This window comes from Rana temporaria, chromosome 2 (genome assembly GCF_905171775.1).
Source record: "Rana temporaria chromosome 2, aRanTem1.1, whole genome shotgun sequence".
NCBI lineage: Eukaryota > Metazoa > Chordata > Amphibia > Anura > Ranidae > Rana > Rana temporaria.
Genome location: NC_053490.1, coordinates 246,274,831 through 246,302,266, shown reverse-complemented (window position 1 = coordinate 246,302,266; position 27,436 = coordinate 246,274,831). Strand labels below are relative to the sequence as shown.

The 27,436-nt window shown below is 39.5% G+C and overlaps 1 protein-coding gene and 2 pseudogenes across 3 annotated transcripts in view; 2 read left to right on the top strand and 1 right to left on the bottom strand.

Annotated features, from left to right (window-relative positions):
• The window catches only part of AUTS2 (activator of transcription and developmental regulator AUTS2), a 1,792,651-nt gene that overhangs the window by 1,435,923 nt on the left and 329,292 nt on the right, over positions 1 to 27,436 (bottom strand). The gene's annotated exons all lie outside the window — the stretch shown is intronic.
• Positions 7,589 to 8,098, top strand: LOC120928736 (annotated as a pseudogene).
• On the top strand, positions 9,166 to 10,049 carry LOC120926625 (annotated as a pseudogene).

Here is a 27,436-nt window from a genome sequence, read left to right as displayed (position 1 = left end):
GGTGATGGGGGTAGGGTTCACTACCATAGGTGGGATTTGCATTTTTTTTTAACTTTTTGGCCCAAAACCTTGTAGGTTTACCAACAGAAATAAGACACACCCTATAATGCAGTGCATACATGTTGCCCCTAAATAAATGGATAACCCAAGCCCCACTATATAATATATTGGGCTCACAGTTGCCATATTGTTGGTATTTGTTACAGCTGTTGGGAAAAGCTGACAGTACAGTGTAGGAAGAAATACTGTTTTTTTTTACTTATTTTTGTGCCAATTGAGTGACACAGGTGTAAAGAAGGGCCAGTGCATTCCGGTAGGAGAAGTCTAGTGCATGCGGATGCTTCTCTGCCGAAGGTACGCAATACACGTATTAGCACAGACATATTGGTGTGCACTCTAAGCTGCGTGCGTATAAGGGCATGTGTATGTTTGGCTCCAAAAGCCTTATATAAGATTGTGTGTGATATGGAAAGATTGCTGCGTGGTCTTCAGTTAGTTCCTGACTTACCTGTGACCTGCCCTGCTTCCTCTGCCTTCCCACCTACGACCTGGCTTCCCTTTGACCTATGTTTGGAGTCTGTATGCCACCTTCTAATTTGGTACCTCACTACCCAGCTGTTAACTGACCCTGGGCCTATCTACTAACATTTTCTCTAGCTTATGTTTCTCCTAGATTCATTCCTGTTAGCTGGCTGGGTCTTACCATGTTCCTGCATCTGTTTTTTACCCAGTGGTTCACAGTCATTTGGCCCTTGTGCCTTATCCTCACATCCCATGTCATCACTTCAAGGGGTATTTCATTTGGATAGCCATTATTTAAAAATGATACAGTAATATCTGTGCACCTTATTTCTAACTGTAAATGTACAATACAAAATTACCACTCAATGTCAACTATACAGCTTGGAAAAGCACATGCATATATTTTTCACATGTTAAAAAAATTGTCTGCTTTGTCTTTAAACATCAAACAATGATAATTAGAGTTTAATATTGACTGTAAAGGGATTTGACAGTTTTATTTGATATCATTTTTATGAAAATCCATTTAACCTATCAGTAACGCTAAATTCACACCTAGCTTTTTTTTAACTGAACACTTTTTTGTGCAACATGCATGGGGCAGTCCATTAATTTTAATGAGCTGTCCTATGCACCACAAATGTGAACAAACAACATTCCCCCTGGAATTGGACTTTAAAAGCCAGACACTGGGATATACATAGAAATTGTATTTATTAGAATGGAACATTTTAACAGACATGCGTACAAAAGTTAAAAACACATAACCCAAGGTGACTGTAGCTCATGTACGTAACAATACAGGCGTCAATAAGACATGTAACAAAAAACACAAAAAGAATGGCACTGAAACTCTCCTATGAATAAAGATCCCTGGTACTCCTATGTACCACAGATGTGACAAAGTAGCTCATGTAGCTTTTTGTCCTCTTTAGAGCCCATTCACACCTAGGCGTTTTGTCGCCTGTAGTGTGACGCCACTGCCGCCCCGACACGCCAGAGGGATGATTTAACATTGCCCTCTATGGAGATGGTTCACATCTCCACGCCGAACGCCTGCCGCCTGCCACCTGAAAAAAAGTCCCGGACCTTTTTTTCAGGCGGCTTTCGGCGTTCGGCGGGGGACAATCTAGGGGCACATCTAGGCGGACAATCGCAGCGTTTTGTCGCTGCAAATCGCGGTACAAAACGCTGCTATTTGTCGCCGCAATTCGCGGGACAAAACGCCGCGATTTTGTCCGCCTAGATGTGAATGCAGCCTTAGGGTGCCATTAACAAGCAATAGCACCACTAATGCAACACTTATTGTTATTGAGTTTTGTAAACATACGCAAAATATTATGATTTACAAAACATGCAGATGTGAATGGATCCTAAATATTTGAGTCTATATAATCCCTAACAACGAACTTATTTTTTTTTGCTCAGTTGAACCATTATTTTGTTAAATTTGTGCTGATCCTGAAAGAAATCCAGAGCTTTCATGTGTCCTGTGCACACTGCTGTGTGATCTCAAACAATGTTATTAGGGAGTGTGTTGGGTAGTGCTAAGTATATTAGGAATACCAAACAAGAACCCCCCCCCCCCCTCGCCATGTTATGGCTTCCTGTCTTATGGTAAAAAATGCTACTCCTGGCTAGCTACAATGTATAATAATAATGTATAATTTGTGTTTTTGAGTTTTGATACACTTTAGGCAAGTTACATATACATTAAGTAGGGACAGTTCTGACTGGCATGCCAACTGGTATGCACATGGTCAAAAATGATACATTGCTATCAGAAAGTGGCTTGGACAGTCCACAATGTACACCCCCTCCCCTATGGTATGGCTCTATCCACATGAAAGTGTGATGTCAGACCTTTGAGAATGGACATTGTCAGCTCATATGGAGCTTTTACCAGAAATTTCAAAAGTTAAAATAAAAAAAGATGAAGAAAACAGGGTGATGATAAATGTAACAAGATCACAAGTTTGCAGCAGCAAAGCAGGACTACATTCTAGAAGGCTGATGTTAGATGAATATATTCTTGTGGTGCCAGTAAATCTGCACTGGTTATACTACCCATCTCCAAAAAGCACTCTGCTTCTTTTTGGGGCTAGGGATGAGCGCAAGGTTCCTTGGCTGTTTGGATGGACACCCAAACATTTACACTTTTTGTGGGTGCTGTGACAGTGACATCACTGACCAAATATGCCATGGCCATTAGCCAAATATGGTAATATCCTATAATTTATATCACCATACCCCTACCTCATTGTATATAAACATAATGACAGCTCTGAAGCTGCCATTAGCATGTGAGTGCAGCCCAAGCAGGTCAGTGTATCAATGTGGTTTTTCTTTCGGTGCTTAGCAGGCAGCAAATCGTGAGTAACAGTCATCATGAATGATGTTGAATTTCTTATTATTATTGTTTATTTAAAACTGACTTTTTTCATGATACGTTCCCCACAATCACCAAGTCATATTTTTTGGTACGAAGCTTTGTCCTCATGAATATGAAGCCTCTCTATGTTTAAGGCACATGGCCTGATATGGATTTTCTGGGGGACCTCATACTATTTTTCCATGGGGGACCCCCTAAAATCCATACCATACACAAAACGTATGCCATAATAGGCTTGTGGCCTGGGATTGTTCAGGATGGGGTCTCCCTTTCCTAGCCAGTCAGGTTGCATGCTTGGATAACATCTAATTTAATTCCTATTCAGTAATGATTATTTTACATAAGTTGAAACTCAGCATGAATAGGTGTATGTTTTTAATTTCTACTAAGTTGCCCTTTAACCAAATGTATTTAGCACTTCTAATAGGTACCCTAATGGCAAACTACTAAAAACTTTTCTACATTTAGATTATAGTGTTGACGTACTAAAAAGTCATATGTTTACTTAGTCAAAGTGAAGCTGTTATCACTTTAAGTGCTCAATCAGGTATGGGGGTTAAAAAAAAGGATCTTCCTTCGAACATGACTGGTTCATGAAAAGTAGCACTCTTTTACAGGTCTAAGTGAATAGTCAAGTCATAGATTAAATACTTTCTAGTTCTACTGTATACATACTCTGGCCTACATTCTTTTATTAACCTTAAAATGTTGCTATTACTGCCTATTATAGTGGATAAAACTCTATGTGGTCTCTTTATAGCAACCACCATATAATATATAATATTTTAGATAAGACTGATGGAAACGGTTTATAATTAATAAGAAGCTGTTGTAATATATAGGGTTTGAAAGTTTATTTTTGATAGAGTAAGTTTTATGGCCTATTGGGCTCCCTTCACTAAAGCAGATGGCATGCAGCATTTACCAAATTTTTACCAAATATTGCATGTGATGCTGAAAATGTCAAATTACTATGTTTTTATGCAGTATTTACCTTAAAAAGCAAAAACTATCGGTAAATACTGCATAACACAGAGTTAAAGTAAATTTACTAAAGAAATTTAATAAATAAATTCATGCATTAAAAGCCACCTGCATAAATAGCTGGTTGTTAAGGAGCGGGTGGCCTCTGCATCCTTAGAAACCATGACTCAACTGCTGTCAGCGGGGAATGTACACTAAAGAAGTGTCGGCATTAAAAAAAAAAAAACAGAGTGGATTTCTCCCCAATCCACTCCCTTCAGGTCTGGTATGGTTTTCGAGGGGAACCCCATATCGGCTGCTAAATGATCTAAGGGATGGAACCACCCAATGACGTCACTGGGTGGCCTCATCCCCTTATGATGTCTTTAACTGGGCATATTTGTTAAAGAGGGGTTTCCAGATTCTGGTAAGTCCCCCCAAACCCCCATAACACTGGGGGTTTAGGCCTGGGTTTTGGGGAAGAGGCCCTTGTCTTCATCAGCATGGGGGCAGAGTGCTTTTGGGGGAGTCTCTCCTCCCAGAACTATTTTAAAGAAGTACTCCCAAATCTACAGTATTTCCTCTGTAGTTATTGTCATTATTGTACTCTATCAATGGACTAATTTTACCTAGGCATATTATTTTACATTTAGAAACATTGAACTGCAGTTTCTGCTGCTTAGAACAATCTTCCAGCAATGCCAAATCATGTTCCATGTTACAGACACCTCCAGGGATATCAACTCTATCACACACCTTTGTGTCAGCAGCAACAAAGACATTCCTTACCTGTTAAATCAAATTTAGTTATAGCCAATACAAACAGATTAAATAGAAAAGGACCTAGTACACAGATATGTGGTACACTATTAGTGACTGATCTCTATTCTGAATTAACCCCATTTGCAGCTACACTCTGATATCTATCCTTTAGTAAACTGCATATTTTCCCAACTACCCAAGGTTCGGGTTATAGCTTGTACAACTTTGTTTATGAGATCATTATGTGGAATTGTATCAAATGATTTGCTGGTCCAAAACATTTGTGATGTAGTAAAAAAAAAAATTCAATCAGATCAGTCTGACATGATTTGCCCTCTGTAGAGCCATGGTGCTTTGGGTATAGCAAGTTTTGTCTCACAGTCTCCCTGGATCAGCCACTACATGTGTTTAATTACTTTTAAACTATCTTTGGCTTCTCTATATATGGGTTCCAAAGCGTATTTCCCAAAATAATTATCACAGATGATTTCTACATGCCTAAACATATTAAAAAGTAATGTCTATTTCTACATGTATGAACAGATAGTGTATATATATATATATATATATATATATATATATATATATATATATATTTGCATGCGTTTAAAAAATGAATTTAATCTGGTCTTTTATCTAGCAGCACTACTTAAAACAACACCAATAAGCTTTCACAGAGAACAAGTACAGGTAATAAAAGTAAATGCATTTGTGTACCTGGCAGTGAATCTGCATTTGAATAGTCAATTAATATTCACAATGGGTTTGCTGATATCAATTATCCTACCTAAACTGCAATTATTTTGTTGAAATGCAAAGTGATATAAAGTGTGTCAACAAGCTAAAAGCCTCTTCTGCTATGGGAAAATAGATCAAATACTCCTCGCCTAACATCAATAGAAAAACCATTACAGAAAGAGTATGCTGTTAGCCATTATTCGTAGTTAGAGAGTCTCAGGAGAAATCAACATGATGGAATGACAAGTATGTCTCTGATATTGCTATTATGTAATGTTCTTCAAGCGAGAGAACAATGAGAAACAATGTATATGATGATACTATGAAAAAAACAAAAACGGGTATTTTGATTGCATACACAAAGCAGTCATGTTGTACTTAGATTTAGATGTCCTTTTCTTGTTAACTTAATCTTTACCTTTATGACAAATTATATATAATGGTATGTTATGCTGTATAGATATATCCAGTATTGAGTCTATTCACAGGTCTAAGTCTACAAAAAGGCTGTATTTAATCATATTTCACCAAAAAACAATAAACACGATTTTGAAATAGGCCACATCGTTCAAGAGTCTACAAGTGCATATGTAAGCAAGATAAGCAAAGTGTTATTTTTTTTTCTCTTATAACACAAAAGGGTGACATTAATTTTGACTCTCAGAAATACATACTTACCTCTCCATGGGGGGCGACTCAAATCTTCATTGTGTCATGTCAGGGATGTCATGTGCCTGGTCCCCTCTGCATGCTGTAGTTCACCCCCATCAGCCACATTGTTACTACTGTGTACTGTAGTGAATGATGTAGGGGCCAGTGGGAAGAACAACATATCACAGTAGGTAAACAAGAATGTGATTGGCCTATTGATCTAACATGGGGGGGGGGGGGGTCTGGAGGGTGGCATAGCTTAGTTCCTAACCAGGAAAGCTGATACATATTCACAATCCAAAGTTCTCATATGATTTGATATATGGGCAAATCTGGCCTTATTTTTAGGTTTGACACTACCAAAAATACCAAATTTAACAATTCAGCAAGAAAACAAACCCTGGCAGAATTCTAAAAATATTTGCTAGCTGCAGTGAGATGCAGGAAGCCTGAGGAGTACATTCTAGAAGCTCACTTAATAGAGCTACATTAAGAAAAGTTTTTTCAAATGTTGAAAGTGTTTGTAAACCTCAGACATGAAATATGAATAAAGAACATCCTTCTAAAAGTGTATTTTCTCAATTAATAGCACACTGGAGGGGATTTCCTAAAATATGAACACTCAGAATCTGGCGCAGCTGTGTATAGTAACCAATCTGCTTTGAACTTCAGCTTGTTCATTTACGCTTTGACAATAAAACCTAAAAACCGATTGGCTAGTATGCACAGCTTCACCAGATTCTGTGTGCACCAGTTTTAGTAACCCCCCTAAGTGTCATTTTTGTCTGCTGCTTTGTTCCTCTGCTAACAACATAAGTCACTTCTGACAAGTTTTTCTGACACCAAGAGAAAAAATGGAGGGATCTCCAGAAGTTTGACAGCCTCAGCTCAGTTCTTATGTGCTCTGTGTAGGGGGTGTGTGTCTCTTTTCTCCAATCAGCCCTCAGACCTCTTCCCACTATGCTCTGCAGTGTATAACTTCAGCTCTTCACCCCCCTTTTTCTGAATTCTCAGACAAGCTTTTTACAGTAAATCAGCACTTTGAACTGATGTAGAAAAGAGAAGACTGCAGATAGACAGTTACAATGTATGCAGAAGCATTTGTTTATTCTCCGTGTATCACCTGAGGCCAGTCACTTTACTGGGTATATGTAAGTGTTTACAATCACTTTAAAATCCTTGTAAGGGCAATTTTTAAAAACAGACTACTCAAAGACAGAAATATGGAAGCTGGCATTTGAAGGGGTTACAATGGTATCTGACAGACCAGCCAAGGGTTTAAAACTGCAAACTACCAGAAGACCCTCGGTACCGTGAGGCAACTCCATTGAACAGAAGATACCAAGAATGAGTTTGGGAAATTGTCTGATCTTTATTGGGCTAGTATACAGCTTATATTTGGTTCAAATTGACCAATCACAATAGAGAAGGGGGAGTGGTTAGTAAAAGGATACATTGAATATCATTAACAATGAAATTATTTAAACTCTAAAAACATGGCTAACATAAGGTTACTCAAGTAGATACACTAACTGGCTATGACTAATAAGTCATGAACTTGCAAAGATGGCGGCCTCCTGGGGAAGGTTACTGGCGACACGAGTAATCCGCGCTGCAGCGGCTCCCGTTTCACGTTCCGTCCAATGTCCTGTCATCGCAGGAGCCAGTACAGGCTGAGCTGTCTTCTGTGCTAATCCAAAGTTTAATTTCAGCACCAGTTGCTCGCGGCTCTTCCCCGCCGTAACTCAGCATGCTCCACAATTCAAAGGGACAGCCGTTGTCAATGGAGAGTTCAAAGATTTAAGTCTGGATGACTTCAAGGGAAAGTACCTGGTGCTGTTCTTTTACCCATTGGACTTCACGTTTATCTGTCCAACCGAAATTGTGGCCTTCAGTGACAAAGCCAGTGAGTTCCATGATGTCAACTGTGAGGTAGTGGCTGTCTCTGTGGATTCTCATTTCTGCCACCTGGCCTGGACAAATACCCCAAGAAAGAACGGAGGACTGGGACACATGAATATTCCACTGCTGTCTGACCTAACAAAGCAGAGCTACATTAAGCTACATTAAGAAAAGTTTTTTCAAATGTTGAAAGTGTTTGTAAACCTCAGACATGAAATATGAATAAAGAACATCCTTCTAAAAGTGTATTTTCTCAATTAATAGCACACTGGAGGGGATTTCCTAAAATATGAACACTCAGAATCTGGCGCAGCTGTGTATAGTAACCAATCTGCTTTGAACTTCAGCTTGTTCATTTACGCTTTGACAATAAAACCTAAAAACCGATTGGCTAGTATGCACAGCTTCACCAGATTCTGTGTGCACCAGTTTTAGTAACCCCCCTAAGTGTCATTTTTGTCTGCTGCTTTGTTCCTCTGCTAACAACATAAGTCACTTCTGACAAGTTTTTCTGACACCAAGAGAAAAAATGGAGGGATCTCCAGAAGTTTGACAGCCTCAGCTCAGTTCTTATGTGCTCTGTGTAGGGGGTGTGTGTCTCTTTTCTCCAATCAGCCCTCAGACCTCTTCCCACTATGCTCTGCAGTGTATAACTTCAGCTCTTCACCCCCCTTTTTCTGAATTCTCAGACAAGCTTTTTACAGTAAATCAGCACTTTGAACTGATGTAGAAAAGAGAAGACTGCAGATAGACAGTTACAATGTATGCAGAAGCATTTGTTTATTCTCCGTGTATCACCTGAGGCCAGTCACTTTACTGGGTATATGTAAGTGTTTACAATCACTTTAAAATCCTTGTAAGGGCAATTTTTAAAAACAGACTACTCAAAGACAGAAATATGGAAGCTGGCATTTGAAGGGGTTACAATGGTATCTGACAGACCAGCCAAGGGTTTAAAACTGCAAACTACCAGAAGACCCTCGGTACCGTGAGGCAACTCCATTGAACAGAAGATACCAAGAATGAGTTTGGGAAATTGTCTGATCTTTATTGGGCTAGTATACAGCTTATATTTGGTTCAAATTGACCAATCACAATAGAGAAGGGGGAGTGGTTAGTAAAAGGATACATTGAATATCATTAACAATGAAATTATTTAAACTCTAAAAACATGGCTAACATAAGGTTACTCAAGTAGATACACTAACTGGCTATGACTAATAAGTCATGAACTTGCAAAGATGGCGGCCTCCTGGGGAAGGTTACTGGCGACACGAGTAATCCGCGCTGCAGCGGCTCCCGTTTCACGTTCCGTCCAATGTCCTGTCATCGCAGGAGCCAGTACAGGCTGAGCTGTCTTCTGTGCTAATCCAAAGTTTAATTTCAGCACCAGTTGCTCGCGGCTCTTCCCCGCCGTAACTCAGCATGCTCCACAATTCAAAGGGACAGCCGTTGTCAATGGAGAGTTCAAAGATTTAAGTCTGGATGACTTCAAGGGAAAGTACCTGGTGCTGTTCTTTTACCCATTGGACTTCACGTTTGTCTGTCCAACCGAAATTGTGGCCTTCAGTGACAAAGCCAGTGAGTTCCATGATGTCAACTGTGAGGTAGTGGCTGTCTCTGTGTATTCTCATTTCTGCCACCTGGCCTGGACAAATACCCCAAGAAAGAACGGAGGACTGGGACACATGAATATTCCACTGCTGTCTGACCTAACAAAGCAGATATCTCGCGACTACGGAGTCCTACTGGAAAACCCAGGCATAGCGCTGAGGGGTCTTTTCCTCATCGATCCTAATGGAATAGTGCGACACATGAGTGTGAACGATCTTCCTGTTGGCAGAAGTGTGGAGGAGACTCTGAGGCTTGTGAAAGCTTTCCAGTATGTGGAGACACATGGAGAGGTGTGCCCGGCCAACTGGACTCCCCACGCTCCTACAATTAAACCAAGTCCAGAAGGATCAAAGGAATACTTTAATAAAGTGAACTGAATGTCCCGCTCACCGCAGATGTCCACCACGCCGCCCCCTATATGCCTGTGAGGGGGGTGGGAAACCCCCAACAGATTTTCCGCTGTATAGTAATGTTAGATGATTGCTCAATAAACCACTCAAACCATAAAAAAAAAAAAAAAATAAGTCATGCTTTCCTGTTGCCTGTTTCATGTCCCATTAAAGAGGAAGAAAGTCTAACCTGCAGTCTTTATATAGAAGATACAAAGTAGAAATGTTTATGCAAGTTATCTTGTTGTGTGTGTGCCTTGCAAAATGCAGTTACAAGCTAGAAACACAGAATGAGCTCATAACTCGGGTCTGAGACTTTAAGTTTATGATACATGAACTTATAGCCACCAAGATGGAGTCACTGTTTTTCAGTTAAATTACTACAGCATTGTTTATTTCTAATTAAACGTGCAAGTTCTGTGCATATGCTCTTTCACTACTTGGTTAGTCACTGACCAGAAAACAAATGGTTCCAACATAAATAAGACAGTGAAAAGACGTAACCAGATGTAGCACCTTGACAGCGATTGCTGCTTCTATATATTTATCTTAAAATGTTTACTTTATTAAGAACATACTTCGGCTGGCCTTACACAGTTCGAATGTCAGCCGGTTCAGCAGGAGCCAGGCAAGATTTGAACCATTAATGGCCAGGCTTAATGCACCAAGTTGATCGATCAACTAACGTGGGTACAACCAGCCTACCGAATTCTCTTTTCGATTATCACTAACGGCTGCAATAGCTGCTAGCAATAATCACTATCTTCTCCTGGCAGGGACCGCTTACTCCAGTCTATTTACAAACAGTAGGCCACATGCAATGGGGTTGATTTACTAAAGGCAAAAAAGCTATTCACTGTGCCAGGGAATATCCACTTTGCAAGGTACTTTCCGCTTACTTTAGTGAATGAGATGAAGCTTTTGCTGACTTCTACCCATTAAGTGCAGACATAAATGCATTTTTTTGTTTTGTTTTTCCTTGCACTTGATTTAGTAAACTTTTCAAATTGAACTAATGCAAAATTACTTTTCAAAGTAGAATTTCCCTTGCAAAGTATACAGCCTGTTTCCCCTTAGTAAATCAACCTCCTTATGTTCACTGGTATCTGTGGGAGTAGAGGTTTTATCTTTGTTAAATAATTATTTATTTTCTACATATCTTGTAATATATTAACTGCTATAACGAGTTGTCTTCATTTAGGGTCATAGTGATTGTAGATTTAATGCTTCAATAATATACTGTACATTTACATGCAGGGAGTTGTACAAGGAGCTAGTTAAATTTCTGTTAAATGAAATCTAAATGTAATGCTGCTTTTCAAGTGATTTGTTGCCAAAGACTCATGGGTCTCTACAGTACATGCACTCCACAGGGAAACACTGTGTTTGTTTGTACATGATCTCCAGTTCTATTTAATAATGAATACACAGGAGTAATACAGAACTGCTTGTGACTGCTATGTATTGTACATCACTATAATATTACCTCTGCAATTTTTTAAGTATCTATCAGAAATATCATTGTCTGTTGTACATTGTTACCTTGAGACAGAAACAGCCTAAAAAGTGAATGCTAATATAAATGTGTATTCACACAGTAAGATATTACACAATAACAGCAGAAGGAAACACATAGACCCCTTTCACACTGAGGTGCCTGAAAAGCACCTCCAATTCATTTCAGTGTCTTTTCACATAAGGGCAGTGCGCTTGTGAGACATTCAGAAAAGTCCTGCAAGCAGCATCTTTGGGGCAGTTACCACAACATGGCCGATTTTAACCACTTCTTTGGGATTAAAAGCACCCACTAGCAGGGAAGAAGCACAGCTTAGACAGCAGTAAAGCACCACTAAAACAAGTGGTTCTTTTAGCGCTAACACGGTCATGGCTCCAGTGTGAATGGGGTCTTATAAAGGAAATATAGTTCTCCTTAAGGCAAAAAACTAAACAAGGATATTAAATGGTGAACAGATATTCCAACTTTTAGGCAGGCAATAAGCGGTACAAGAAATGTGTTTGCACAATTCCCTCATCAACACAGAGAGTGCTGACATGGGAATCCCTCCTGTCAAGACATTGTATTCTCCTGGCGGGGGAAGCCATCTTCACCGGGAGAAGACAGTTATTATTGATAGCAGCTATACCAGTTACTAGAGATATTTGCAAGTGAAATCTGGAAGGCTGGTTGTACCCAAGTTAATTGATCAATCAGCCTACCCATTCAGGGTTTGAATCTCGGCTGGTTCCTGCTGAACTGACCAAGATTTAAATTTGAACAGTCTATTGTCTGCCTTAATGACTAAATACTTAAAGGGCTGTCTAAGCTTGCTAGAATGTATGGATGTTTATGGAGCTCAATGAGCCTACACCGAATATATTGGGAAGGAAAGGAAAAGGGGGGTAGGCAAGTGATTGACTAGAAAATTCCAGTCAGTCAAATTTTTATACTACAATTATTGATCAGGAATGTGTATGAGTGCTGGAATCTTGAATGTACTCCTTGATCTTAAAACTGATTTTTGACCGAACTGAAATCAGCAAGATAAGGTGACAGTCAGCTCATTTCTAAAACCTAGTACACATGTACTAAAAGTAGGCCAGTACAGCAGGAACTAGGATTGGTGTGAAAAAAACACAAACATACAAGAATGACCACAACTAAAAGCACTGATTGGGACCGCCTCATATGGAAATGATTTTGGATAAAAACAATAGAATAAAATCATAAGTCGATTTATTTGATCATGAGGTAAAGTGGATAATTTCCAACAGATAAGAAAACTCCTCACTTGGAAGGATCAGCTGTGCAACATGAATGCCACTGTGACACTACCTTAAAGAGCAGTGAACAGTGGACCAGCTGTATGGAGCAATGCTGCAGTTGTAAAAAAGACCTTGTGCGGCAGGTGTGCACCGCCGTGCAGGGAGAGCGGGTGTATGCAAAGCCAAATGGAGGATCAGTAGTGTCTAATGAAGCTCCAGGGGTGAGCGGCAAGATGGCCATGAAGGGAAGAGGAACCATAGGCAGCTGGAGATGCCACTAGCATGGTCCGGCAGATGGGAACTCCAGAGCGTGACGTCATACGCTCAGGGAGCGTGGATCCAAAGCGAGGCTTGAGACACAGGGTAATGGATGAAGCGTAAGTGGAAGAGAGAATGCGTTTTGAGATGTGGCCCTCCTTCAAGTCACGTGACAGGAACAGCCAATGGTGTTTACTGTAAGTAGGAGTCAGCCGTGGGAGGTGTCTCATTTTTAAAGAACCAGGGCTGATTAGTGGTAAAATCAGCTTTGGTTCCCTTAAAAATGTCACACCTCCTACAGCTGACTCCTACTTAAACCCTATTTGCTGTTCCTGTCACATGATTTGAATAAGGGGCACGCCCAAAAATGCGCTGTCACAACAGCCTCCATTTTTTCCCCTCTCTTCAGCTTGCGCTTCATCCATTACCCTGTGTTTCAAGCCTTGCTTTTGATCCGTGCTCCCTGAACGTATGAGGTCACAGTCAGGAGTTTCCATCTGCCAAACCCTGGTAGCTGCCTATGGTTCCTCTTCCCCTGATGGCCATCTCACTGCTCACCACTGAAGCTTCATTTGACACTACTGATTGTCCATTTGGCTTTGCATACACCAGCTCTCCCTGCATGACGGTGCATGCCTGCCACATGAGGTCTTCTTTACCATCGCAGCCTGCCACATGAGTTCTTCTTTACTATTGCAGCCTGCCACATGAGGTCTTCTTTACCATCGCAGCCTGCCACATGATATCTTCTTTACCATCGCAAGATTGCTCCATACAGCTGGTCCACTCTTCACCACTTTATAAGGTACTGTCACATTGGCATTCATGTTGCACAGCCAATCCTTCCATGTAAAGCATTTTCTTATCTGTTGGAAATTATCCACTTTACCTCATGATCAAATAAACTGATTTTCTCCTATTGTTTTTATCCAAGATCATTTCCATATGAGGCAGTCCCAATCAGTGCTTTTTATTGTGGTCATTCTTGTATGTTTGTACAAAACAGAATGTTTATATAAGTTTTCAATTTAAGACTTGGATAATATAAATACAAATTACAGATATCACTAATTAGGTATGGAACTCGAGTAATTGTTTTTTTATTATTATTATTATTATACAGGATTTATATAGCGCCAACAATTCAATATAGAAGGAATCAGAGGACTCTGCTCGTTAGAGCTTACAATCTAGGTTTAAATAACTTTTTTTACATTGCATTTTCCTTACCATTCTAGTTTTGAATCAAGAGATATTTATAAATATCATGCAATCACTTTATTGTTATTAGATCAATTAAGGATTAATGCTGATGGCTTTTTGCTTTACAACTCTTGCTGTTCTGTCTATTAGTAGAGATTCCTGGAGTATCTAACTCTCTGCAAGAATAACATGCATTAAACTTTACTATTTTTGTTCCAAAACATCTGATTATTATTGTATGTGTGATGTTCTTTTTTGAGGATAAATACAATAAAGTGATTTAAATGTCAGAATTTGACTTGTAAAAGCTCTTACAAATCCAATGCATAATCCAGAAACAGAAGCATCCTAAAATATTTAACTGTGACTCTGAAGATGACCTGATTTTAAATGAAGTGTTCATGTAAATTTAAAGTAAAGCCGCTGTACCGTGTGTGCATTTTTCTGTTGGTGGAAGGCTTGCTTTCATCCTTAGAGCAAACAAAATATTTTAGTAAGAACAAAAATACTTGGAAAGGAAATGAAACTCATAGATCATAGAGAATTGTTTACTGCAGTTTTCAAATTTAAGACTGACCATTAAAACTGCAGTGGTAAAGAGCACAGTGTTCTGCAAACAAACTAGATTTATAAACCCTTAGGTGTAAACTAATTTCTTCATAGCTAGGAAAGGGGATATTCCAGTACTTGTCTCAAGAAAGCCTATAGAAAGACACTTAACCTATCTTGTTGAGAATTACTATGTGCACATAAACAACCTTTGAATGACAATACAACCAGAATCATTACTACATGCTTAAAACTGCATTAACAAGTTAGGCGTATCCTAAATAAGTACTGGCACCTTCTACTATGGGCCCTCTGCTTGCCCCTTTGTCTCTGACTTGTCAGCCATCACAACTGGTAGCAAGTGAATATAAATCCATCAAAGGTGATATATGTAAAACCTTGGGAACTTTTGCATGTGGCAATAAATGGATAGGCAATAGGGTATGGGGCAGATTCACGTACAATTGCATGGGCGCAGCGTATGTGAGATACGCTATGCCGCTGTAACTTACTTTTCAAAGCTTTGAATCCAGAAAGAATTTGCGCCGTAAGTTACGGCGGCGCAGTGTATCTCTCGCGGCGTAACGGCGCGTAATTCAAATCGGCGAGTAGGGGGCGTGTTTCATTTAAATGAATCGCGTCCCCGCTCTGAACGAACTGCGCATGCGCCGTCCCTAAATTTCCCGCCGTGCATTGCGCTAAATGACGTTGCAAGGACGTCATTGTTTTGACGTGGACGTAAATTACGTCCAGCCCCATTCACGGACGACTTACACAAACAAAAAAATATATTTTCAAATTCGACGCCGGAACGACGGCCATACTTAACATTGCGTACGCCACCAAATAGCAACTTTAACTATACCCAGAAAAAAGACGAACGGAAACAAAGTAAAAGAATGCGAAGGCCGCTCGTATGTTCGTGGATCATCGGAAATAGCTAATTTGCATACTCAACGCGGATTACGGCGGGAACGCCACCCAGCGGATGCGGAAGAATTGCATCTACTATCCGAAGGTGTACGAAGACGTACGCCTGTCGGATCTAACCCAGATGTCGTTTTATCTTGTTTTGAGGATTCAAAACAAAGATACGATGTGGGAAATTTGAAAGTACGCCGGCGTATCAGTAGATACGCTGGCGTACTTCCTTTGTGGATCTGCCCCTATATGTACAGGTTTACACGCCTCCATTCACACCAAAATCACAGAAAAACACGAGATGCATTTGCGTAGCCCTTATTTCTCCATGGCACCCTGAATGCGGTGTGATTGTCGCACGACAAGTTGTGGCAAAATCGCACAAACCAAATTACAGGATGTATGTCACCCAAAAGAAGTGTCGAACTTCTTTTGGGCGACACGTTTTCCGCAATTTTGTTTGTGCAATTCAAATCGCCCAATGTAAATGGAGCCTAAGAGCAACTAAATTTGTCAAATTGTAGAGAAATGTATTTACTGGCTGTGAGACATTACTACACCATAACTGCAAGAGGGAGGTTGTAGTTGGGACACAGTGTTTTACATAAGACATGAGTCTTTCTGAAAAAGGATATAACAGCTTGCACAGCCTAAGCGCAGCAAGCTGACTGATAGAATGGTTCAGTCAGTGGACAGAGCTTATCACTATTAGAATAATAGAGAAAAAAGCTGTGCTAATGTGGACTTTGAATGACACCAGTGATCATAAATACTAGATGGAATCACAAATAAATAGTGTGGTGCTGAACATTGAATAAGTGAAAAATTATTATAAAGATGGTCTAGGTCTCAATGGAATAGTGATGCAAATATATATATATATATATATATATATATATATATATATATATATATATATATATATATATACATATATTTATATATATATATATATATATATATATATATATATATATATATATATATATATATATATATATATATATATATATATATATATATATATATATATATATATATATATATATACATATATATAAATAAATAATAAAAAGTGATAATTATTATCTCCAAAAATAAATGAGAACTGGAAAATAACAAGTGAATGGATCTCAGTCCGTGTAAAAATTAATAAAGATGAGGATAAAAAAGCAATCCTTGAGGGTGACACAGTGACGATTGTGTCATAAACAACAAAGGCAAATGTCCATATAAACTAAAAATTCCCCAGTGTGCAAATGGATCCACAACATTCAGAAGAAAGTGATAACAGAAAAGTGCCTCCACTGGAATGACACACTGCCGCTTACCAGATGGATGTGATCTCTTAGTTATAGGAGATCAATTGGCGCATATGGCTATTAACCCAGCCTGGGGTCTCTATATGATGAGATATGTGCCTCAGCTTGCATGGAAGACGTCTCATATGACACAACGATTTGGCGTACACCACATAGGACAAAATAGACTTACATAGCATAAAACCCTTTATATTTTAATGAATATCATAAAAATGCACACTTACATTTAAGTAAAAAAATGCTGGCATATAAGAACAATCGAGCCGGCCGGCCGGCGGTGACGTCGTTCCTCCCAATGTTTGGTCACTAGAGGGACGTGGTCAACGGATGACCACGTCCCTCTAGTCACCATCCCGTGACCACGTCCCTCTAGTGATGAAACGTTGGGAGGAACAACGTTCTGACGTCACCGCGTTGCACACTAGACCCAGAAGATACTGGCTGCCATATCGAGGAGCCGGCTGGCTCGATTGTTCTTATATGCCAGCATTTTTTTACTTAAAGGTAAGTGTGCATTTTTATGATATTCATTAAACTATTGTTAAACTATTGTTTCTAGGCCCTACTATAGGTACAAACAAAAATAAAATACATATGAGTGGTATTGTTGTGATCATTGGGAGAATTTATTTTTGGGGTGTTATTTGGCAGTAGAATATGGTAATCACAAGAAATATACAGTGAAATTACAAAAAAAAAAAAATATATATATATATATATATATATATATATATATATATATATATATATATATATATATATAAATATTTTTTCTTTACTATTTTGTGCCAATTTCCCTTTGATAATAATGATTAAAAAAATCATGGGGTATCCATTACCATTAACAATCAAATGAAAACCCAATTTGTCCTAAAAATAAAAGAAGATATACATTTACCTGGATATACTAGGTAGTTGCTATGATGTGTACACTTCTACTAACACATGTTAACATTTAAAAACTGTGTTTAACCATTATGATTTTTATTTACCCTCATCATGAAGGGTTTAAATGTTAAATGTGAGACCACATGTTTAGAGTGCATCCTTGCATGAAGAGCAAAGGTTGTTAAAGTGGAAAGTGAGGATTTCAAGAATAATAACAGGTGCTTAATGACTGTCTACTTAGGCACCTAGCTCTGTTACATGGGAATAAAAAAGTCCTCAGGGCTGTGTATGCTCCACGTCATGACATTAAGCTTACACAGGGATTACTCTCTACATCCCTACCAACCAAATCAAGCAGTGGTAAGTGTCATTTGGTGGGACCAACATTAAATTGAACTTGCAGCTTTGCCCTGCATTGGGAAAATCACATGTTCACACAAAACCCAATGTTTCTGGTTTGAATAATCCACAAATACATAGGGAAAATTAATCAGTTAACCAATGTTGATTATACCAAGATCCCAGGATTCCAAACCCTTGTATCTTATAGAATTCAACACCTACAAGGTTCAGGGAACCATCTTTCACATTGGGCTATTTTTTATTTATTTTTTAATCAATATGATACTTAACAATAATTATCAGCACATGTTCTTTTTTTCTCCTTTTACAATTTGTTTTAATGAAACATGCCTTGATCAGTAATACAACTACCGTAGAACCTTAGAGAATTGTCATTGTTTTGATCATTTACAGCAAGCAATCAAATGCCCTCAACTCATGTGCCATAACAACAGAAGGTATACTCAAACTTGTCCACCCTGTTCACTTCTATTTCAGTCATTCAGCATCAAATCCATGTTCTTAACTATAAGTATTTCAAAATCATGCGGCGAAAACAGATTTTTCATTTTGGCTGGCTTTGTCCTGCATACAGAGAGATTGCAACTTTGATGGGTATTTCACAGTCAGCCACTGGCACAATCACATCCATTTGTTTTTATGACTCTTTTTATCTAAACACAGAAATCTCCTTTCAGGATATATGCTATATATTCCTCGGTGTCCCCTCAGAAAAGGGCTACGCTATTGATTTTAATGTAGTCATAATGCTCCACAGCACAGGAGTACCAGGAAAATAATCCCTTCTTAAATTTACTTGACCTCGTAGAGGAAATAATTTGATGGGTACTTAGTCCCTGCAGTGCTTTATTACACAAGTTTGTGATTATCTGAGTAAGCTTATTAAATTGCAGGATTTGAAACCCAGATTTTGCACAAATCCTGCTACAAAAGAGGATCTCAGATAAAGTTGAGCACTTAATAAGCATTTACTTACCTACAAATTCCCAGGAAAGTGTTGTGATCTTGGATAAAGGCATTTATTTTGCAAAACATTTTTTTTCTGCTCTTTAGGAATCATAAAAAGGTGCATGAATATTTTGGGAATACCTATATACTATTATTTAAACTAGAAATAAACAAAGTATTTAAAAATACACTCCTTAAATAATTCACCTCATAGTCTGCTTCTCCCTATGAATATCTGTCATAATCTGTGATCCTTTTAGGTTTTTTAGCTGTCAAAAGTTTCCCTTTAAAAAAAGAGTGAGAAGATGAAATGAATGCACCTTAAGCATCTTGGGCTAGACAAAGAGAAGCATCATATGCACCATCAACATCTTGACCCTCTGTGACCCATGGTTTGTTTCGTGTTCCAGTCAGGCTTGTTTACCATGGGGAGTAGTGTGGGTGATGCTGCAACCACTGCAGGAGTGCCAGCAAATGATAGACCTCATCTCAGCTCTTGTACTTACTAGAAGCAATGAGGAAAGATCCCTGGTGCCGCACATCCAGGGAGTCCTGTGGTCATATGAGAGAGACAACCTCAGCCTGGGCTCCAGAGGGCAAGGCCTGGCGGGAGCCCATGCTGAGGTTGTCTTTCATACCACCATAGGACTCCCTGGATGTACGGCACCAGGGATCTTTCCTCTCTTCTTTTAACATCTCAACAGGCTTGAGGATAAGAAAATAAATAAATAAAGGTTTAGAATGTATATGTATATATATATATATATATGTGTATATATATATATATATATATATATATATATATATATATATATATATATGTTTTGTATATATAATTTTTTTTGGTCAGAATTAGCAATTAGTCTTAGGACAAGGTGAGGTGGGGCAGTCAGTAAGGCTGGGTTCACACTATTATGAATTGGATGCAGGTTTTTCCGCATCCAATTTGCATAGCATGAGACTGTGACCGCCTCTCTATGGAGTCAGTTGACACATCTCAGCAGCGGCTCCGGTGTGAATTGCACAGGAGTCATGTACGTCTTTTGGTCCATTCAGGCCTGAATTCAGCCAAGAACTTGGGCTGCAATTGGACCTAAAATGATGAATGAAGACTCACCAGTGGCTTTTCACTTACAGTATGGGTTTATCACACAAACGCAATCAATTTACTCCTAAAATAATTTTTTATAGATTTTCTTCACAGGGTATTTTAATATCACAGAAGGGCATCATGGACACCAGACACAGACTTTGGGGTGGATTTACTAAAGGCATCTTTGGAGCGGTGAAGGAGTGGTGTGTTGACCGTTTCTCCACCGCTTCTGCCCATTGAAAGCAATGGGACACCGCGGCTATACCACTGGCAAAGCGCTTCTACAGAGGCGCTTTGCGTTGGTTTTTAACCCTTTTCCGCCGAATAGCACAGCAAAATTAGTTGTAAAGCACCGCTAAAAATAGTGGCGCTTTACCACCACCGCACCTCCCGCCCCAGTGTGAAAGGGGCCTTACTTCAATCCCCTTCCCAATGATAATGACAGGTTGCACCAGCAGAATTTGTTTCCCCCAATTCTTACATAAAAGAATGAAGGGTTGACAACAGTTGCTGGGAGATTTTCCAACATAAACAAACATATAAAACAACAGTCATTGAGATTCCTAACAACATGAAAAACGACAACAATAGAATCTTTCTTTCCTACCTAATTTTCCCAATATAATAGGTACAGGGGAAATAATGCTTACCTAATTGATCATACAAAATGTAAGAACGAAATCACGATACCTAATACAAATGACAAGCACCCCAATTTTTTAACTATAGCTGACTTTAAACTGCCTAGTACTATATCTATTGTTTACCCATCTAAACAGAACTGTTAGCAAGCAAAGTTACTTAATACTTTAATCTAATTTCACTATGTAAGAAAGATGGATTATGCATCTAACAAAATACAGTAGTAAACATAGGATGAAGTGCTGTAAAGAGGAAGTAAAGTATTTTTTTGTTATACTTACCTGCTCTGTTCAAGTGTATTGCACAGGCCAGCCTGAAACCTCCTCTTCTGGGGTCCCCTGCTACCACTCTCCACTCTTTCTCATCCTCATGTGCTACCAGAGGAAGGCCTTTCCTGTGCGGTAACACATTCAGGCATGTTCCTGAGCTGCACTGTGTGCATCCATAGACATGCACAGCATTGCTCAGCCCCACCCCCCACCTCACTGGATTTGACTGACAGAGGCAGGAACCAATGCATCCCGCTGCTCTCAGCCAAGTTTGTGAAAGTGGGGAGAGAAGACAGAAGATCTGCAGATGTGCACTACACTCAATTGATGTAGGACTCAAGTATTTAGAAACCTTTTGACTTTAGAACCTCTTTAAAGGGGTTGTAAAGGAAAAAAATGTTTTCATAATAAGCATCCTTTACCTGCAGACATTCCTCTTTTCACTTCCTCATTGTTCGTTTTTGCTCAGAAGTTGCTCTATTTCTTCTCTGTTCTGTTCACTTCCTGCTTGTCTGATTGTTACTCACCACTGTGAAGGGAGGCTTTACTGCGGTGGTCAGTGACTTGCTCGCCCCCTCCTGGGAACTACATCTGTGCGGCAGGACGCTCTCTACGTGTTAGAGACTTCAAGGAAGTGTGAATTACTGGGTGTGCCGCAATTCATACTGGGAAATGTAGTTCTTACATGAACGAGAGCCGCAAACCAGAAGGTGAATGAGAGAACAGAAACTAGAACGCCGGCGGTGATATAGATGAAGGAATTTAATAGGTATTTACTCGTTTTTTAACAGAATCATTACACTATTCTGTCTGTCTACCTTGCAGACATTAATTTTAGGCAATTTTTTTTCATTTACAACTCCTTTAACCCCCTTGGCGGTAAACCCGAGCGTGACTCGGGGTTGGTTTTCAATGATAGGATCGGTATCCCTGAGTCACGCTCGGGGTGGACGTGCAGAGTGTGCAGCGGCGCGGCTTACCTTCTCGCTGGATCCACAGGCAAGTTACTCACCTTGTCCCTGGATCCAGCGATGCCACCCCGCTGTGTGAGCGAGCGGGACCTCCTCGCTCGATTCACAGTCCCCGTGTGCCGCCGATCTCCGTTCCCTGCGACGTTACGAGGCACGGGGGCGGACAACGGCGCCAAATTCAAAAAAGTAAACAAACACTATACATACAGTATACTGTAATCTTATAGATTACAGTACTGTATGTAAAAAATACACACCCCCCTTGTCCCTAGTGGCCTGCCCAGTGCCCTGCATGTGCTTTTATATAATAAAAAATGTTCTTTCTGCCTAAAAACTGTAGATTGTCCAAAAGTGTCCCTTTTATGTCAAAAATGGTTTTAGATCAGCTAGAAAACAGCGATAATAAATTATAATCACTTGCAGAAATGTGCGATAGCGATTTGTGGGGAAATTCGTCATAAAAAAAATAAAATAATGACAGCGACAATTCTGCAACTGAGCAACTTTCAGTGATTTTGAGTTGATTACATTATTGAATAATTTTTATTATAATTATATTATTATTTGTTATAATTATTTATAATTATTTATTATATTATAATTTATAATTTTGTTTTAAAAAAAAATCATACCCGGGATGCCTACAAGACTCTTGCTTGGTCAGATTTAAGTGAGTTATTTCTAAAAATTACAGGCCTACAGTATAAAACGCCAAATTTCCTTGCAAAATAATTGTACCGTTTTTGGTACGTAATTCCAGACAGAATCATACCGCCAGGGAGGTTAAGCAAACTTATACTGAGAGATAGACAAATAGGCTACCATTATTGTCTAAGACTGCAAATTGTTGTCATTTAGCTATAATGTTAAATTAATGACTTTAATACTTCATAAATAACTGGAATGTAATTCTTTATGGGTAAACAATACACAGGTGAGTAGTTCTGACTTTAATCTGAATTCACTTGATGTATGCTTATTGCGGGTACTGTAAGTAAACCAAAGTACTACATTTATCCCCATCCTAACCACTGAAGGTATATGTGTTTGACTGTGCAAAAGCAATGGGATGACATTATGTTGGTAGTAGTTATGATGCTAAGTGAGAACAACTCACTGAGCAGCACTGAAAGACAATGAATGGCATCAGGAGCTTCAAAAATGGCAATTCACATAGCTGTGGGAGAGCAAGCACACTGTAGGATGAGAGATAATCTAAGGCAACATGGGAAATCCTAGCAGAGGTCCCACAAAAATTCATATAAATTGCAAAATATCCATTGATAGCCACACTGAGGGCATTATTGTGTTATGGCAGAATGCTGATTCAATAATCACAGGTTGGAAGGTATAGAACCCAACTGTTTGCCTCTCAGTCCACAATAATATGCACTCCTGTCGATAACATTTCACATTCTGCGAAGACTGTGCATCCTAAACAGAAATAAAATAGGAACATTATCTCTGAGCATGATGCTGATATGCAGTTTCACACATTTAAAACCTGCAGTGTTTTGCTGTTCACAGCAAGTATAAGACTGCTAAATCTGGTAACTGCATAAAATGTACCCTTTATAAAAGAGCTAAAAATGTCAGCATGTCATAAATACTGGTTATAGGATTTCTTCAGCATTTTTTTCTGGTAGAATTATCAATATAAATATTAGTGATATTATTAAAACAATCTCCCTAGGCAATACAAGGAAAAAATAATTTGAACCTGTGCATTCCCTATTTCTCATTAACCTCCCTAGCGGTATGATTATTTCAGATTTTAGGTGCTGAAAGCGGTACCATTATTAGGCGTGGAAATTTGGCATTTTATATTGTAGGCCTGTAATTCTTAGGAATAACTCACTTAAATCTGACCAAACAAGAGTCTAGTAGACATCTCGGGTATGATAAAGTTTGAAAAACAAAATCATAAATTATTATATAATAAATAACTATAAATAATTATAACAAATAATAATTATAATAAAAATTATTTAATAATGAAATTTGCTCAGCTGCAGAATTGTAGCTGTCATTACTTTTATTGTTTGATGATGAATTTCCCCCCAAATCGCTATCGCTCAATTCTGCAACTGATTATAATTTATTATAGCTGGTCTAAAACCACTTTTGACATAAAGGGACACTTTTTGGTTGCTATGGACAATCTACAGTTTGCAGAAAGAACAGTTTTTATTATACAAAAGTACATGCAGGACACTGGGCCGACCACTAGGGACAAAGGGTGTGTTTTTTTTACATACAGTACTGTAATCTGTAAGATTACAGTATACTGTATGTATTGTGTTTATGTACTTTTTAGAATTTGGCGCCGTTCTCCGCCCCAGTGCATTGTAACGTCGCAGGGAAGGGAATCAGGGGAACACAGTGCATCGGGTGGAACATCCGGCCGCCGTGCACTGCGGAAATACATCACTGGATCCCAGGGAAAAGGTAAGTAACCTTTTCCAGCATCCAGCGAGGCAATCTCGAGTGTGGCTCTGGGTTACCGATAGTAGCACAAAAATCTCACCCCGAGCCACACTCGGGAATATCGCTAGGCAGGTTAAAGTGGTTGTAAACCTCAGACATGATAGGAACAAAGCATATCTATCTATAGTGTGTACTTCCCAATTAAGAACACTGTGTAGATTATTTACTAAAACTAGAGAGTGCAAAATGTAGTGCAGCTATGTATGGTAGCCAATCAGCTTCCAACTTAATCTTGTTTAATTAAGCTTTGCCAAAAAACAACAACCTGGAAGCTGATTGATTTCTATTCAGAGCTGCAGCAGATTTTGCACTCACCAGTTTTAGTAAATTATCCTCTAAGTGTAATTTCTGTCTGCTGCTCCATTCCCCTGCAATCAGCGCGAGTCTTTGCTGGCAAGTTTTTGGGACACCAATAGAAAAAAGGTGACAGAGAGGGAGTTCCAGCACACAGCAAATCATTAACATCCTCAGCACTGTTCCTGTGTAAAAGGTGGGGGGGGGGTGTCCCTTTCCTCCAATCAGCTCTCAGAGCTCTCCTCACTTAGCTCTAAAGTGCTCTCTGCCTCTTGTTTTCTGATGGCTCAAACAAGCGTTATAAATTCTGCACTGCAAGGGTTTACAACCACTTAAAGTGGAGGTTCACCCGGAAATAACATTTTTTAACCTTAGATTCCTGCTCATTTTGTCTAGGGGAATCGGCTAGTTGTTTTAAAATCGAAGCTGTACTTACCATTGTAGAGAGCGATCTTCTCTGCCGCTTCTGGGTATGGGCTGCAGGACTGGGCGTTCCTATTTTGATTGACAGTTTTCCGACAGGCTTGCGACGGTCGCATGCATCGCGTCACGATTTTCCGAAAGTAGCCGAACGTCGGTGCGCAGGCGCAGTATAGAGCCGCACCGATGTTCGGCTTCTTTCGGCTACTCGTGACGCGATGGATGCGACCGTCGGAAGCATGTCGGAAGACTGTCAATCAAAATAGGAACGCCCAGTCCCGAAGACCATACCCGGAAGCGGCAGAGAAGATCGCTCTCTACAACAGTAAGTACAGCTTCGATTTTAAAACAACTAGCCGATTCCCCTAGACAAAATGAGCATCAATCTAAGGGTAAACATTTTTTTATGGGTGAACTTCCGCTTTAAACATATTGTTAAAGAGTAGCAGTATCTGACAATTGGCTAAATAAATATACATTTTCTTAAAGGCAGTCCTACATCATAATATACCATAGTATGATTATTTAATTCCATAATGTTGTCTTGGTAAGGAACCCTGGCTACACGTTCCACACAATAAAAAATATGCTGCTGCTTCTCTACAAATACAGCTTCCTTTCTTCTGTTAATAGGTTATTTACAGCTATTTAAGTTATTAGCTCCCACAATGCCATTTTACAATATGAAACTTTTATATATACAAATGATAGAGTTCTGATATGCATTCCTTTTATACAGAAATAGTATATCTATGCTTTGTATTTTCACTGGATATACTATAGGGGTCAATATTGAGTTGGCCCACCCTTTGCAGCTATAACAGCTTCAACTCTTCTGGGAACTGTCCACAAAGTTAGAAGTGTGTCTATGGGAATGTTTGACTATTTTTCCAGAAGCGCATTTGTGAGGTCAGGCACTGATGTTGGATGAGAAGGCCTGGCATGCAGTCTCTGCCAATCCCAATTGAAGCATTTTAGGGTAGGCCAACTCAATACTGAACCCTACGGACTAAGACTGGGATGTCATTAACGTTCATGTGCGTATAAAGGCAGGTGCCCCAATACTTTTGGTAATATAGTGTACCGTATTTATCGGCGTATAACACGCACAGGCGTATAACACGCACCCTAACTTTAGAAGGGAAGTTTCAGGGAAAAAAACTTTCCACAGCCCCCTGCGTATAACACGCAGGCACAGTTTACCCTCTATTTTCAGGGTAAAAAAGTGAGTGTTATACGCCAATAAATACAGTATATATAAAACAGGTTTGTAGGTCTGTCATGCACTTAGCAAGACAGCAAACAGAGTTTCAGCGCAGGAGAGCTTTGTAAGCAAGTTGTCAGAGGACCAATACTAGCACAGCTAATGCTAATGCTAATACAACAGCTAATGCTCATTTGTGTGCAACCATGCAATTTCCCATGTGCTAATGCTCATGCACATGCACATAGGCAAGCTTGGGCTAATATCCAGCTTGCACTAACTTGTAGGTGCATCTATCCAGCTTGCACTAACACATCCACGCTGCTTATTTAAAGCGGGAGTTCACCCATTTATTAAATTTTTGCCCTTGTCCCCTTAGATTCCTGCTCGTTCGGTCTAGGGGAATCGGCTATTTGTATTAAAATATGATCCATACTTACCCGTTTTCGAGATGCATCTTCTTCCGTCGCTTCCGGGTATGGGTCTTCGGGAGCGGGCGTTCCTTCTTGATTGACAGTCTTCCGAGAGGCTTCCGACGGTCGCATCCATCGCGTCACTCCTAGCCAAAAGAAGCCGAACGTCGGTGCGGCTCTATACTGCGCCTGCGCACCGACAATTGGCTTCTTTCGGAAAATCGTGACGCGATGGATGCGACCGTCGGAAGCCTCTCGGAAGACTGTCAATCAAGAAGGAACATTCCCGCAGCCCATACCCGGAAGCGACGGAGAGGATGCATCTCGTAAATGGTAAGTACGGATCATATTTTAAAACAATTAGCCGATTCCCCTAGACAAAACGAGCATTAATCTAAGGGGAAAATGTGCTCTCTGAGGGTGAACCTCCGCTTTAAGGGAAACCCTGGTATGTGATAATCACTTGATGTTCTTCAACTTTCCCATGACTCATGT